Raw genomic sequence first — 15,934 nt, forward strand, 5'->3', positions numbered from 1 at the left:
GAGCTGAACCCATATTTCTTAACTTACAGGCTAACATCCTAGCTGCTGCTTTCACCATTTTCTTGTATTACACAAGCAGTCAGATCAACCAACAAATGTTCTTGATCAGATGACTCCCAAATCTAGAGGTTCATTCTTCTACAAGATGCCTGGCAGTAAGCTAAATAGACAAATGCATAGCTTGGGAATCTGAGCAGAAGCAGAGAGCACCCTATAAAACCTTGACACTGGAAGATTAAGTTAAAGGGGTGGATTTTAGTGAGGCAAAAGGGATGTGAAGACGCTAGGGAAATGAGAAGGCTTTTCCCCCAAGCCTAGTATGTAGTGTGAATAAAGGGAAAAATAAAAGAAAGAAATAACAAGGGGAAAAGATTAACAAATGGTAACTAAAAAATGCCAAACAAAGCCTAGAGGATGCAAGCTGATCTGTTCAAGATGTGAGATTGTCCATTCCATATGAACATTAAGTCATCTAGAACAGTGTTGCAATATTGACTAACACTCTACTGTCCACACAAGGTTTCATGTCTTTTAAAAGTTATTTTTATTAGATCTATTGGATCATGCATGTAATAAGAATACAGCACCCAGTCTCCAGAGGGAAGGAAAAGAGTATGCTGTTTCCATACATAGAGGATGAATGCTGATACCAATACAGCATGGAGTGCAGACATGCTGCTGCTAAGGAATTTGCACAGCAGAGGAACATAACACCCCCCCCCCCCCCCCAAGCCAAACCAAAAACCCACAAACAAAATAAAACCCAGAGTTTAAGACCTTGAAACCTATTGGGAAGAACAGATTGAATTTTATTAGTAGATGTTTAGGAATGTGAATCCAAAAAGATGACAAAGCCAGTAGGGAAAAACAAATTGCCCAAGCAAGGGACTAACATTAGAGCGATGGGGGTGAGGAAGGGAATGCAACTAGGTTACAGAGAATACAACATTAGACAACTAAGCCCAGGGGTGGGAGTTCACGATCCTGAGAGAGAAAGGAGACAGATGCACACAAACCCATACAATGGTTCGCAATGGTGGAGGAAGTAGGATGATAGAAGTGTCTCAGTCCATTTGTTTCTAAATAAAGAAACAAAACATTCTGTGTTCATCATCTCCATAAACTTGCACTGAAAAAAAGCCCTTTCTGGAAACAGTGAAGACTGTAGCTACAAGTAAACTTTATGCAGTTTATCCTTTTAAGGCATGTCCAGACAAGTGGACATTTGTTTGCCCAGAACACCCATGCCACACATACTCTAGCATGTGGCAGGTTACTCAGGGTGGAGTAGGAGAGGTTGGGGCCAGGAACTGTACTGGCCCCAGCAGCCTTACTTGTGGTCCTGGGGGACCCCCTGGGCTCCAGCCATGGCAGGAATCCTGGGCAGGAGCTGGAGCATGGCTCCAGCTGGCCAGGCTCCAGTTTTGGGCTGTGCATGTTGCCACCATGTGTAACGCCCCACTTTCTTTGGCATGGTTTCTTTTTGACTCGGGGATCTCCCAGGGCCAGACCCCACCCCTGCACTGCAAGGTAGCAGCACTGGGACTCCCTGCATTTGCAGTGTGTTATGCCACAGATAGGTGGTGCCATTGACCACACTGTAACAGGAGGGACGGCAAGGTTGCCGTGCTAGCCCTTGCCGCCTCCCCTACTGTGCCAAGCTTCGGACTTGCATCCTCTTATTCTTGCCCACCACGACTTTGATAAGCATTTTTGTAGGGAGGCTACCTCTCCTCCACTTGGCCACAGTTCTCCTGCTCCGGCTGTCCGGCGTGTCTAGGCCTTGCAGGCCTTCTCTATATGCCACCCTTCTCACCGGGCTCTTCCCCCTGCAGTGCTGCCCTTCTCACTGGGCTCTTCTTTGGATCTGGGGTCTGTACCACTGAACTCCGTGCCCTCACTGGGGCTGGGATCCTCGCTCTACCGTGAGTCCCCTATGAGGCCTCCTCCATCCCCTTGTAGCCTCACCCAAACCACTGGTATTAAACAAGCTGCAACATAAACTCAAGCCTAAGCCACGTGGCCATACTGACATTGCTCAGCCATCTTGGAGCTGCTACCCTTTAATCTGCAAGCAGTACCTGCAGTCAGGCTTCTCCTCGCATCATGCTCCAGGAGCTTCTCTCTCTCTCTCTGGCAGGGAGCTCCTGCTGTCTTAGATGCCAGTCAGCAACTGCCTCTGGTCTCAGCTCCCCCTCCTCTCATAAGAGCCAGGCCTTGCCCCTTATAGCCCTGACCGCTGGCAGGTGTGGGTCGTTTGCTGCCTCCCATTACCCTGGCAACCAGCACCTGAGGAGTCTTCCGCACTCTCTCAGTAGCAGGCACCTTAGTGTCCTGCTACACACACGTCCATGCTTGTCTGGATGCAACCTTAAAGTCCAAAGTACTTTGGATCATCACGCAAGCCACTGCCAGATTCTAACCTACAATTTGTTGATGTGTGGGAGAGAAGTAAGAGGGGGAGCTAGTTATACTGCAATGCACAGCAGGCACAAGTGATGCAGTGGCAGCCTTTAGGTAGCTTGCACCTTGCTCCAGGGGAGACGTATATACATAACACCCTTTATTGAGCTCCACTCCATTATGCATTAAAGGGAACAGATTCCACAAAAATTATCCTCACTGTCTGTGAACTCTGGTTTACTCCAAAGAATGTTGCCATGGGCAGATGTCACTTAAGATTATTTTTTTTTAAGCCACAGAACAGCTTGTCTGTTCTTCAGCTCTCACTCCATGTGTAGTACTGGAGTTGTCTCTGAGACTTGCACATTCCTGCTATACTTGAGTGGGGTGGTGGGTGCAATATTTGGTTTATCTATGTAGCAGAGTATTTATTTTCTCTGTTGTGAGTCATTATTACACAGGCAGGACTACACAGAGTTCCCCCATAGCATTAACTTCCACAGCATAATGTATGGCACCTAGAAAAACAGTTCCTGAAATGCCTCCAACCTGTACTATAAGCACAGCAAGTACTTGTAAGGAGTGCAGAAAGGCAAGATTTATTCCTTAATGTTTAAATAACTAGTATAATCTGTAGGCAAACTTGACATCAGACTTATTCCCTTATACACTCAGAGAACCTCCCTGTGTCTCATGCCAAGTCAGAAAGCCATGCTGTTTACAGGCACATCAAAGAACTGACCTGTCATGTTGCAGCATATAATACAGAAGGATCATGGGGACAGGGTGCTTGTTATTCACACTTATGAGGAAAATATTGAAGCATTTCTTCATACTTAAAATACAAACAAACAAAAACAATCCCCACACACATTCTTTAGGGTGATGGCTTTTGAGTTTGTCCAACAAATTTACAACCCAACATCAAAGCATGATATAAAGGAATTGGTGCTCTGTAACACAGTTTATCATATTCTCTGGATACAGAAATAGAAAACTGCCCCCTTCCCAATTCTGTGTACAAAGAAAGTTATAGCACCCTCCTCCCTTCCTTTGGTTGGTGCGACTTACATCCTCAGAAAGTTGCAATTGAAAATACTTGTCCCGAACTTCACAGTTTAGCTTAGTCCGTAAGTAGCATGGCTCTTGCCCAATCTTGTAAACTGGCCCAGCATTCTCTCCTAACTCAGTCTAAATTCAAAGATTTTGGAAGGCATTTTTGTTTCCCATATTTTATTTTGCATATCTTTTCATATTGTGCATTTTCATGAAAGTGCCTCAGTGCAGCTCAGTGTGACACAGCATTGCAATAAGACAGTCACATTTCATGGAACACTTTTCCACGTCTTCAAGCCTTAAAGGTGGCCCCCACAAATTTAAAGATCAACAGCGATTCTGTTTATCATGACCCACAGAAGTTTTGAAAGAGAACAATCTTTCCTTTTGGGCCATTTTCATTACTTTTATACAATGATAGAGTGTTTGTTTGTTTGTTTTAAACAAAGGACTGGATCCTAAGGATCCAAAAAACACAGAGGACTATGTCACAGCAGAGGCTATGATGATGCAGCCTGGTGACCTGGGCTATTTCACTTGCAAGAAAGATGGAGGAGTCATCTTCTTCTTACTGACTAAACATTAAGCAAGGGGAAGATGAGTTCATTGGATAGAAGAACCTGCATTGCTGGCCATGTACATGTGTGCATGCACACACATTCATGTGGCACCCCCAGCCTGTGATCGCTCTCTCCTGCTCGCCTCAGCCCCAAGCAGCCCTTTGCAGGCTTAAACTGTGCCAGCCTGCAAGAGGAAACTGAGATTTCCCTGCATTTTTCTCCTTTAAAGGAGGAAATCCATGGGTTTTTTTCACAACATACAGAAAACCCAGATCCCTGATGATCCCCTTCTTGATGTTTATCTGCATTAACTTTGAAGGCTGTGAGCACAGATTCTCATTTGTATTTACTATGCCTGTCCACCTGTAGTATCCACATATACGGTAATATATAGAAATATGTTTTAGTGAAACTGAACTTGACTCCCTTGCCTGGCAAGATGTTCCAGATATTTTGGAGAGGCCACAAACGTCTGGCAGATGGAGCCTTCACTTTGCCCAAATTTATCTTGGTGTAGAAGCATTAAGACAAAACCCGTTTTACCAAATGGGTATGAATTTTGCAAGAAAAGAAGTAGAAGGAAAGAGACGGTCAAATGTTATCCCCTTCAGTCTTGTTATGAGACATTGAAAAGCTGCATGTTTCTGCTACTTAATGTCAGACAGTTATGAAAAACAGACATCAGGCCAAGCTTCCTATTATTTTGTTACGTATAGTGGAACGCTGAGATAACTGACAGTAGCAAATCTCCAGGCAGAGTTCAGTCAGCAGGATTTTCTTTGGCTCAGTGCAGTGTTGTTGACATCACGCAGTCCAGTAGCATGGTAGCTACTTATAATTATGCTGCTATCTTTTACTTCATGCAATGTGACAAGCTACAGGTATGCAGAATCCGTGAATCAGGCCAGCTTGGGGAAACTATAATCCAGGGATATGGAGAGCCTTCCAGAAATTCCATAGCAGGTAGAGATTTAGCAGACCACTGATTTACTAATACAGCCTGCTTGCAAATAACAATACAAAAAAGATACATCTGACACTGAATTGCTTTGTGATCAATCAGATTTTAGCTATATAGAGCCTCTTACCCCCAGGAATCCAAATTACTTTTACCAATATAACAGGCTACACACATTGGTCATTTAAACTGCTACTGATGAGCAGTCTCTTCTGAGATGGTACATCATAAGCTCCACAACATAGCAGCTAAGGGCAGAAAGCAAAGAATGCCATATTGAATTGAAAGTGCACATGGAATTTGGGGAAAACATGTAATGATCCAAACTGGAGTTTGGCCATAACAGAAAAGATATTGTCTCTACACTAGGAAAATAGTAATGGGACCTTTAAAGGTCCCATGTACTCAGGTCATCTCTGTTATGCCTCATACAGTGACAGCTAAATATTCCATTTGTCTTTACAAGCACAGAAGAGCTACAAAAATCAGTTTCCACTGCAGAATGTACCCAAATAAGAGGCTGTACTGTATCACAATCCTGCACAGACAGAATCACCACACAATTTGTGTCTGTGTGCGAGATGCAACCAAAGTTATAGTCAGTGAATGTGTTACTGCCCTGTAAGGTAGTATATAAACATTTTGTTTTTTTTCCTATTTAGACAGAATTTACAAGTTTTAGGTAAGTGTTATAATAAAGTCTTCTGACCCAGTAGCAAAGATGGACGCTAGTAAAGTTACAAAAATCACTGTGGGTTACAGCTTCATAATAAAGCCATAATTAATGACCTTAGGAGGGATTAGAATTTACTATTTTAAAGAGGTTTTTTTCCCCATAGTAGATAGCTTGTAATCTCTAGCTTAAACAGGATGGATTTTGTATTGTGTTAGTTGGTCTCTGCATACTAGACAGCTATAGGATCTGTGATTTCAGTGGCCAGGCAAGGGAGTCAAGTTCAGTTTCACTAAAACATATTTCTATATATTACTGTATGTGTGGATACTACAGGTGGACAGGCATAGCAAATACAAATGAGAATCTGTGCTCACAGCCTTCAAAGTTAAAGCAGATAAACATCAAGAAGGTGATCATTGGGGATCTGGGTTCTCTGTTTGCTGTGAAAAAAACACAGATTTCTTCCTTTAAAGGAGAAAAATGCAGGGAAACCTCAGTTTCCTCTTGCAGTCTGGCACAGTTTGAGCCTGCAAAGGGCTGCGTGGGGCTGAGGGGAGCAGGAGAGAGCGATCACAGGCTGGGGTGCCACATGACTGTGTGCGCATGCACACATGTACATGGCCAGCAGTACAGCTCCAGGCAGCATGGTGGAGAGCAGCTCCCACAGCTGCCTGCAGGAAAGTCCATGGGAGTGGGGTGGGAAACACAACTTGTGGAGAGATTGAGGTAGTGGCGGTGTAGTGCGCAGGTTTGTTATTACCCTGAAATAGAATAGTTTTCTGAAAGCATACTGTTAGGTTTACAATAATTTGGATTATTAAGAAGTATTAGCTTTACAGCTGAATACAAGGCATGACCTGTGGCCTAGCAATGCAGCTGACCACAAGGCAGAATGATAGCTAGGCCTTTGCTTGTGTCAAGTAATCATTTTAACTGCAACAAGCATTTTCTGAGTTAAAAAGTGAATCTGTGTCTGTGTGCTAAAAAAAATCAGCTACAGCAAGAAGTAAGATAAGACAGAGAAACCATTGTTTGAGCTTACTGGTTGTGTCCTTGAGAAGTATCTTCTACTGTGTAAGGTTTTGCTAACATAATGTTACTGTTACTTAACTTTTAGCTTTTAAGAAGTGCTAGTTCAGCTTAATAGAAATATGCTGTTACAAAGATTTATAGAGCACCGCCCCAAGTATTGCTTTTTGTTAACCATATAGTCTTGCTTTGTTGTAAGAAATATAAAAGATCGCCTCACCCTTGAGGGGGGGCCATTTTGCCTTTTGCTGGCTTTATGGTCTTTGCTCGAGCAAATAAACAGCTGTCTTTCTTTACCCGCATTGTCTGTCAATCAAATTGCAGCTAGACAACGGACCTTAGGGAGGTTTCTCCCACCACAATTTGGCACCCCAGATGGGACCCATCTAGCTAGACGCCTTTGGAGACCTCCATCCCCCGACACCCCAGCGCGCACCAGGTGAGTTCACCTATTGGGTTAGTCTCGGGAGGTGGACGGTCCCCTCAGGACCAATAAGGCGGGATCCTCAAGTCGGGTAAAGGAACGGTACCGGCGAGTACCTCAGGTCAGGTATGTTTTTGGTTTCTATCTGGTTTCTGGTTTTCTGGTTTTACTTCTAGACGTCTCTGGAAGCAGTCTTTGAGGGTATCTGTCTGCTGATCTAAACGCTGATAGAGCCAGCAGCCTCGCCGAAAGGCAAAAGACACAGATATAAGGTAGAAATGCTGTTATAATGGCCAATGACTAGGGTCTCGGACTCAAGACGCCCCTCCTCACGGAGAAAGCCAGTGGGGTCCGAGAACACCGGTTGTTGTACGTGGACGAAATAGCTTCTAGGCAGTTAGAACTTAGGGAAATAAGACTGCTTGTACTTGGATATAATCATGGGTTCCGGTCTAGGGAAAGTTATTCCTGATTCACCCCTTGATTTTATGATCAAGAATTGGAAACATTTGGAGGGACGGGCGAAACTGTCCAAGTCTCGTATGGCAGAACTCTGTTTAACTAATTGGACGTCTTATACGTCCCAGTTAGATTTGGGAAGACAATGGCCAGAAAATGGATCATTTGACCTAAATCGCCTGGCTGCCTTACGAAAGATCTTGGAGGACCTCCGCCCTGGCCAAATTAGTTATTGGTATTTATGGGACAACGTTGCTAGCAAGTAATTAAAACCTTTAGCTTCCCAGACCCCTGCACCTTTTCCAAATCTGTTAGCTCCCCTTCTATATCCACAACCTGCTGCACCACTGTCATATTCAGAAGATGATTACAGACCCATGCCTAGGCCCCCTAACCTACCATTGATACCACCCTAAATGTTTGAACCCCAAAACATTGCCCCTGGGCCAGCCGAGGGACTGGGAAGTCTTCAGGAGGCATCACCTCGATTGTCTCTCTCAGAATCCCCGAGTCCCGGATCTGGAGATGGGTCAAGAGATCCCTCTCCAGATTCCAGTTCCACTCCGATTTCAAATCGCACTCGTCAAAAATTGTCTAAGCCTGCACTTCAGTTACCTCTAAGAGAATACCCTGTGCCTGGCGAGGGTGGAGAAGTTATCAGTCACTGGACACACGCTCCGTTCTCCACCACAGACCTCTTAAACTGGCAAGAAAACACCCCCAGGCTCAGAGATGATCCCGAAGTAGTTCTAAGACGCTTCAAAACCATTTTCATGACTCATAACCCCTCCTGGTCAGATGTCATGCAGCTTCTCGAAAGCCTCTTAACTACGGACGAGAAGACTCAAGTACTACGCCATGCTGACCAATTTCTAGCCGATCAGCCCCACGAAAACCACCCCATGCCTAATGGCGTGCCCAGGCAAAATCTGAATTGGAATTACAATCAGGAAAGGGGGCAAAATTCAATACGAATGCTGAAAGACAGCATTTTAGAAGGATTAAAGAAAGCAGGAGATAAAACTACAAACTGGTCCAAAGTGACAGCTACTGTTCGGGGTCCTGAAGAACACCCTTCAGACTATTTTGAAAGACTCTGTAAAGCTATACGTCAGTATGGAAACATGGACCCCAAGACACCTGCCAGTTTGCCTGTGTTAAGACTTGTGTTCATAAGTCAGGCTAGCGAAGATATTAAAAAGAAGCTCCAACATAACACTGAGGGTGTTAAGGATAAATCCATGGCAAAAAAATCTTAGCCATTGCTACTAAAACTTTTAATAAAAAAAAAACAAAAAACAAAAGATGCAGAAAAAACAGTCTTTTGAGATCATAAAGCTGCCCGCAGCTTACTTCTCTGCACAATTAGATCCAGTGGCAAAGGGGGGAGTAGGCTGCCTTCGCACAGTGGCAGCAGCTGCAACCATAGTCGAGAAAGCCCAGAAATTAGTCCTTGGATATCCCCTTATCCTAAAAGCTCCACATAAAGTAGCCCTCCTTCTCCTCCAGAAAAATACTCAACATTTTTCTCATCAGAGAATGAACAAGTATGAAACCACACTTTTAATGGCTACAAACCTGGTCATAGAGAGATGCAATACCCTGAATCCGGCTACTCTATTACCTCTACCCAGCGACGGGGAACCAGACTCCCACGATTGCCTTCAAGGTGCAGCATTTTCAGACAAACCCAGGGTAGATCTTAGTGACTTACCCTTAGACAACCCTGACTTGATTTTTTTTGTAGATGGCTCTTCAAAATTAGTAAATGGAGTTAGAAAAACGGGTTATGCAGTAGTAACTCCACTTGAAGTACTTGAAGCTGAACCACTGCCTGGGCAGTTGAGCTCGCAGGTGGCTGAACTTACTGCCCTTACACGAGCTTGTCAATTAGCATCGGGCCACTCTGTAAATATTTGGACTGATTCTAGTATGCCTTTGGAATCTGTCATGCCACTGGACAATTGTGGAAACAGAGAGGATTTATGACAGCTTCTGGAACTAAAATATCAAATGATAAACAAGTCAATGATCTCCTACAAACTATAATGTTGCCAAAAGCCATAGCTGTAATGCATTGCCCAGCGCATACCAAAAAGGGAGATCAAGTCTCAAAAGGCAATGCCCTGGCCGATGCTGCAGCTCAAACAGCAGCCTTACAACCACTATCCGCCCTAGCATTCCAAGCTCAAATTCCTCAATCAGAGGCATATTTGGGAATATTGCTAGAGCCAAAAATGTACGAGTCTGCACCACCTTTAGAACAACAGAGATGGAAAGCGGCAGGAGCCACCTGTGAAAAAGATGGAATATGGCGATTGCCAGATGAAAGGATAGTGTTACCTAAAGCAGCTCTTAGACCCTATCTGCAACAACTCCATCAAAGCGAGCATTTAGGTTGTGAAAAACTTGCCACTATCACTAACAGGCTGTTCTACGCACCCGGAGTCTACCAGGAAGCAAAAAGGCTTTTAGAACACTGCAGTATATGCAAAAAGTTTAATATCAAAGGAGAAAAATCAGGACCCCCTGGAGCTCGCCCCTGGGCTTATACTCCCTTTGAAAGACTGCAAATAGATTTTGCTGATATGCCTAAAGACAATGGGTACAAAAACCTCTTAGTAATTGTTGACCAACTCACGGGGTGGGTAGAAGCTTTCCCCACCAGAAGAGCTACAGCACAACAAGTAGTAAAAATACTCCTTAATGAAATTATACCCAGGTTTGGTCCTCCACATATCATTGAAAGCGATCAAGGATCGCATTTTACTGCTGACAAACAAAACACTGGCCAGCTGCCTAAGAATAAAATAAAGATTCCATACCCCTTGGCACCCAGAAAGCTCAGGACAAGTAGAGAGAATGAATCAGACCCTGAAACAAAAAATTGAAAAGCTATGTGCTGAGAGCGGGTTAAAATGGACTAAGATTCTTCCACTGGCCCTTATGTCCATCAGAACCACCCCCAGGAGAAAACTAAAGCTGAGCCCTTACGAGCTGCTGTTTGGACACCCTGTTCCCCAACATTTCCCCTTACTACCGGCTCACACTTCTTCTCTTTTAGGCGATAAAGGACTCACCTCTTATATTTTATCTCTACAGTCTCAGTTAAAATCTCTCCATAGGTATGCTGCTTTAAGCCAACCCCTCCCTGCCAATGTCCCAGCACATCACATCCAGCCTAGAGACTGGGTGTATATAAAAACTTGAAAACGGTCTCCCCTTAAACCTAAGTGGCAAGGACCATATCAAGTCCTCCTCACCTCCCACACCGCTGTAAAAGTAGCAGAGAAGGACAACTGGATTCATTATACTTGTACAAAGAAGACAGAAGTTTCACCAGAGCTCAGGATCGGCTCCAACGCGAGCTTCCCTGACCTGGAAAAGGGGAAGCCAGAAGAAGACGACTGCAGACTTCGTGGGAGCACCGCACGCCCACCTGACCATGACAAGGGTGAGCCAGAAGCAGACGAAAAAATAAAAACAAACACCTCCTGGACCTGCAGCCGGTTAGATAATATAAAACTCAAACTAACCAAGGTCCACTAATGAACTGTCACCCTTTTGGGGTCCTGCCCAGCCCAGAAAGCACCGAACTCCAAGTACTGCATCCTCTAGACACTTTTGAATCAGCTGAAACCGAGCACTTTGAGACTGTAACATGTCCCAGAAAATCAGTTATTGGAGCTGCAGGGTTGTGCATACTGTTTGTACTGATTTTGGTTATAATATGGTTTTTATAACTATGTTATTTCTAATCTTTCTCTTTGCTGGAGAAATAAGTCTCTCACAGGGGTCGGCTATAGCTGCCAGTTGCTGCAGATGTGCTAATCCTGGTGCCCGAGGTTTTCCTGTCTGGATAAGCGATTCAATCGAACTCTCTGATATAGACGGGAAGGTCAACATTGCCCGTTGGTATCCTCCCTCACATTGCTGTAGTTCAGCAGAAGTTTGGGTATTTACTTATGGAACAGAATATTGTGTGAAGCCTAGCCACCCAGTTTTCAGACAATTTGCAGAGTCTCCTCAGGCTAAGACTACTCTTAAACCTAATGTTGCCCACATCTCTGATAATAATATGTACCTCCAATACGTTGAGAGAGCCGCTAAAGCAGAAAACCAAAGTGATTGTTGGGTGTGCAGTCATTTTCCTCTCCACACTCAAGGAGGCATTCCTATGACTCCCATCCCCTTGGGCCCCGTCAAGTCACTTTTAAACCCCTCTAATAACCAAGCTTGGGACCAAAGTCAGCAGGAGTTCCTTTTAGTAACCTGTTGTTGGAGATTGGTGTTTCTATGTAAACTGCTCAGTATCAGACTGCATTAATTTAGGCACAAGCATATGTCACCACTATTTTACTAGTTCTAGTGGAGGAGACTGGCGTAATAATAACACAGCAACTCCTACCTATTGCAGCTCTTACAATGATTTCTACAGCAGCAAAAATTTAACCAAGGGCACTAATCCTATCTGCACCCCCATCTCCTCTTTAAATAATACCTTGTGGTATTGTTTGTACACTGATACCTCCCGGGGACAATGCTTCTTCAATGGAACTGCAAATCCTTCCTTTAAATCAAAGGGTGAACGCGGGGTGCTAGGATTAGGAAACAGGGGCCGAATACCTCCTAAGTATTCAAACCTCGCTGCTTTAAAAGGACAATACTGGGTCTGTGGCTCCCACGCCTACCATAAAATCCCTGCCAAAGGAAAAGGTATCTGCTATCCGGCAATGCTAAAACCCTCTACGTCCTTCGCCACGCACCTTCCACGGGGCAGGTGGCGAAACAAGAGGGATTTGCAAGAAAGCCGTGATATAGTAGATAAATATCAAAAAACTCCGCTTACCAAAGGAGTGTTAGTCGGGTGTTCTTTAGCAGGTATACTCCCAGGAGTAGGCACTGCTTGTCTTGGAAGATTTACACTACGCCTACAAGCTGTGATAGAAATCATGGCTCATGAATTCAGTGAAGGTCACAAGGAACTCTCGAAGGCTGTTGCTGCCTTGGCTGACACCCAAGAAGAACTCCGACAAATGGTAATTCAAAACCGCATAGCCCTTGATTTTCTCCTCGCTGCTCAAGCGGGAGCTTGCGCAGTTATCAGACCAGAATGTTGCGTTTGGGTTAACAGTTCTTTTACAATAGTACAAACCCACCTCAATGATGCAGCTGCCCATATCCAAAAAGCCGAAGATATAGCAAAAATCCCCAAAGATACATCTCTTAGTTGGCTCACAAATTGGTTGCCTTCCCTTACAGGATGGCTTAGACCTTTTGTATTAAGCTTAATTGGAATTGTTATAACTATAATCTGCCTGTTGTGCTGTTTTCAGTGTCTATGCTCTCTAGGACAACAGTTTATACAAAGGCAAGTAAAAATGTATGGTCAGTTTATACAAATATCCAGCATCAATCATCAAAACCTAACCCCACAAGAAGTTGAATACCTAAAAGTGTGTTCCAAAATTTCCTCTGGAAAATTGGAACAAAGTGGGGGTTGTAGTGCGCAGGTTTGTTATTACCCTGAAATAGAATAGTTTTCTGAAAGCATACTGTTAGGTTTACAATAATTTGGATTATTAAGAAGTATTAGCTTTACAGCTGAATACAAGGCATGACCTGTGGCCTAGCAATGCAGCTGACCACAAGGCAGAATGATAGCTAGGCCTTTGCTTGTGTCAAGTAATCATTTTAACTGCACCAACCATTTTCTGAGTTAAAAAGTGAATCTGTGTTTGTGCGCTAAAAAAAAAAAAATCAGCTACAGCAAGAAGTAAGATAAGACAGAGAAACCATTGTTTTGAGCTTGCTGGTTGCGTCCTTGAGAAATATCTTCTACTGTGTAAGGTTTTGCTAACATATTATAATGTTACTGTTACTTAACTTTTAGCTTTTAAAAGTGCTAGTTCAGCTTAACAGAAATATGCTGTTACAAAGATTTGTAGAGCACCGCCCCAAGTATTGCTTTTTGTTAACCATATAGTCTTGCTTTGTTGTAAGAAGTATAAAAGATCGTCTCACCCTTGAGGGGGGGCCATTTTGCCTTTTGCTGGCTTTATGGTCTTTGCTCGAGCAAATAAACAGCTGTCTTTCTTTACCCGCGTTGTCTGTCAATCAAATTACAGCTAGGCAACGGACCTTAGGGAGGTTTCTCCCACCACAGCGGGTAGAGCCTGCATGGTGAGGGAGGGAGTGGGACACGGTTGGCAGCTGAGGGAACTTCCCAGCCAAGGTGATGCATGGTGCCTGGGGTGGGAATTTGAGGGCAGCAGGAGGCAGGGGGCACCTCACCATGGTGGCATGGCTGGCGCAGAGCTCACGGTGGCAGAAGCAATGCGTCTCACTGCCTCAATCTGCCCTCCCACACCACATCCCACCTGCTGGGCCACAAAGGCGGCTCCTGCTCAGTGCCAGACCAGCCAGGCTGCAGCCTTGTGCCCTGCTGTGGGCACAGAAGTCTGCCCCCCAACACGCTGCCTCTAGTTGGGCACCTCCCCCTGCCCCACTCCCCTCCCTGCTGCCCCACACCATGGGGGGCTGGGGTCAATGGGTCAAATGTTAAGAGGCACCAGCAGGGCTGCATGGGATGGGAGGGCTTCGAGTTGGAAGGGGCACTGGCAGTGCTGGGGGTGGCTACAGCTTGGGAGTGAAGGGCACTGCCATATTAAAGCCACTCAGAGCCACAACACAGCAGGGGGGAGGTTGCAGCTGGACCCATGTCCCAGTGAGTGAAGGGAGCAGGGGGAGCTCTGAACTTCCATGATTAAAAAAACCCAAAATCAAATGCCAAAATATATAGGTATTTAGATTTTATTTTATTATAATGATTGAGGCACTGGTAGACTTCCAAATTGCTGTAAAATGGTAAATATGTCAATAACATTGTGTTTAACTGATACTTATGTACATAGTGGCATTTCATTTTAAATGGCAAAAAAAAAATATGGATTTTGGGAAACTTAATTAAAGATTTTTGGATTTGTTAACAGGGAAAACCAGGATCCCTGAATTAATAATTAACCTCAGGAGTTAATGTTCAGTGTAAATCTTGGCTTTAAAAAGTTAGATCTGGCAGACTAAAGTCTTTTTCAGGAGGCACTGGAAGAGTTCTGTGGAAACGATGGTTCTAGTTATACAGTGCAGATTATCACAGGGTGTTGACTTACTTAATGATCCCCTGCATTTTTTTGGAAAACTTACTGTCACGGCGGGGTCCTACAGGAGGGCCGTGATCTCCTTAAGGCCCCTTCCTCCGTGCCAAGTCGGCCCAAGGGCACCCTCTGATTCTCGCCCACCACGTCTTACCCCACCGCAGGTAGTCCCCCCACGTTAGCCATCCCTGGTAGGGTGCAAACCAGGCCTCTCTCTTTTTCCTCCTTCACCGCCCCATCTCTGTGGAGACAAAGCCTCCTCTCCCTTCCTGGGAGAGCTGCCTTCTGCTTCTTGGGGTTTCTTGTCCCCTTTCTTCCTCATGTGTCCCAGATCTCCTTTTCTGTGTCCCTTGTAACAAATCCCTCCTCTCCTTGGTTTCCTGCCAGTCCATGCGCTTACCCCAAAGCTCTCCCTGCACCCCGAGTGCTTGCTGGGCATCTTCTGCCCTCCAAAATTCTATTTTTCCCTGGCCAGTAGATCTTCTGCCCGGCCCTGTATATATCTTTACAAATGCCACTCCCCCAACTCTGGCTTCAACTATTTTTCTTAGGGTCCACCATCTGACTTGCCCTGGGAGGTTGTTAACGTACACCCATGGCCATCTTCCTCCTCTCTGTTCTTTCTCCCACCAAATTACCTTTGTCAATGGACCTTCTCCCTCTTTAGTTTGGCCTGCAGTCTGGGTTTGGCACGGTCTCTGCTTCTGTGCAGGGTTGGGTATCTCATCCTTTGGGTAGAGCTTGGGATGTACTTCTCCTCCCCCCTTAGTTTCCCTGGGGTTTTGGCTCCTCCGGTCCACCTCAGGCCTTTGGGCCTCTCTTTTACTTAGAGGTTCTACCACTCAACTCTGCTTTGGCAGCTGCCCCTTGTCTCTCATATTCCAGAGCCTGGGTCATCTTTGGTCTCCGGTCTTTTTGTTTTGTCTGTCCCCCCTTCTGAGTGTGAACAAGGTAGTTTAGGTCACTGTTTTCATCACTTCTACGGACCAGCTCACTCTCTCGTACAGTTGCCATATTTCCCTTGTCTACCTCCATCTGTTGTACCCGTCTTGGTACTGTTGATACTCCAGGGTCATACCTGCTGGCAAGCTTCTCTAGTTTCTTCTCCAGGCAGTTCATTTCTTCGGTGTACTGATTCACCCACTGCCCCCATCTCCAATCCAGGCACTTCATAACTGTGGAGGTGATCTCTTCTTGCATCCTCGTGGGGTTTAC

General features: G+C 44.9%; 2 long non-coding RNA genes across 2 annotated transcripts in view; one reads left to right on the forward strand and one right to left on the reverse strand.

The window, feature by feature from the left end:
* Nucleotides 1-12,588, reverse strand: part of LOC109282959 (uncharacterized) — a 65,655-nt gene extending 53,067 nt beyond the window's left edge. The window contains exon 1 of the long non-coding RNA XR_009455139.1: nt 12,415-12,588. This is a non-coding gene — a long non-coding RNA (uncharacterized LOC109282959). The remainder of the gene's footprint in view (nt 1-12,414) is intronic.
* LOC132243520 (uncharacterized) lies at nt 6,368-13,665 on the forward strand. Its single transcript, XR_009455140.1, has 2 exons — nt 6,368-7,232; nt 10,691-13,665. It is a non-coding gene; the product is annotated as an uncharacterized LOC132243520 (long non-coding RNA).
* Nucleotides 13,666-15,934: the final 2,269 nt, after the last annotated feature.

This window comes from Alligator mississippiensis, chromosome 10 (assembly GCF_030867095.1).
Source record: "Alligator mississippiensis isolate rAllMis1 chromosome 10, rAllMis1, whole genome shotgun sequence".
In the NCBI taxonomy this organism is placed as follows: Eukaryota; Metazoa; Chordata; order Crocodylia; family Alligatoridae; genus Alligator; species Alligator mississippiensis.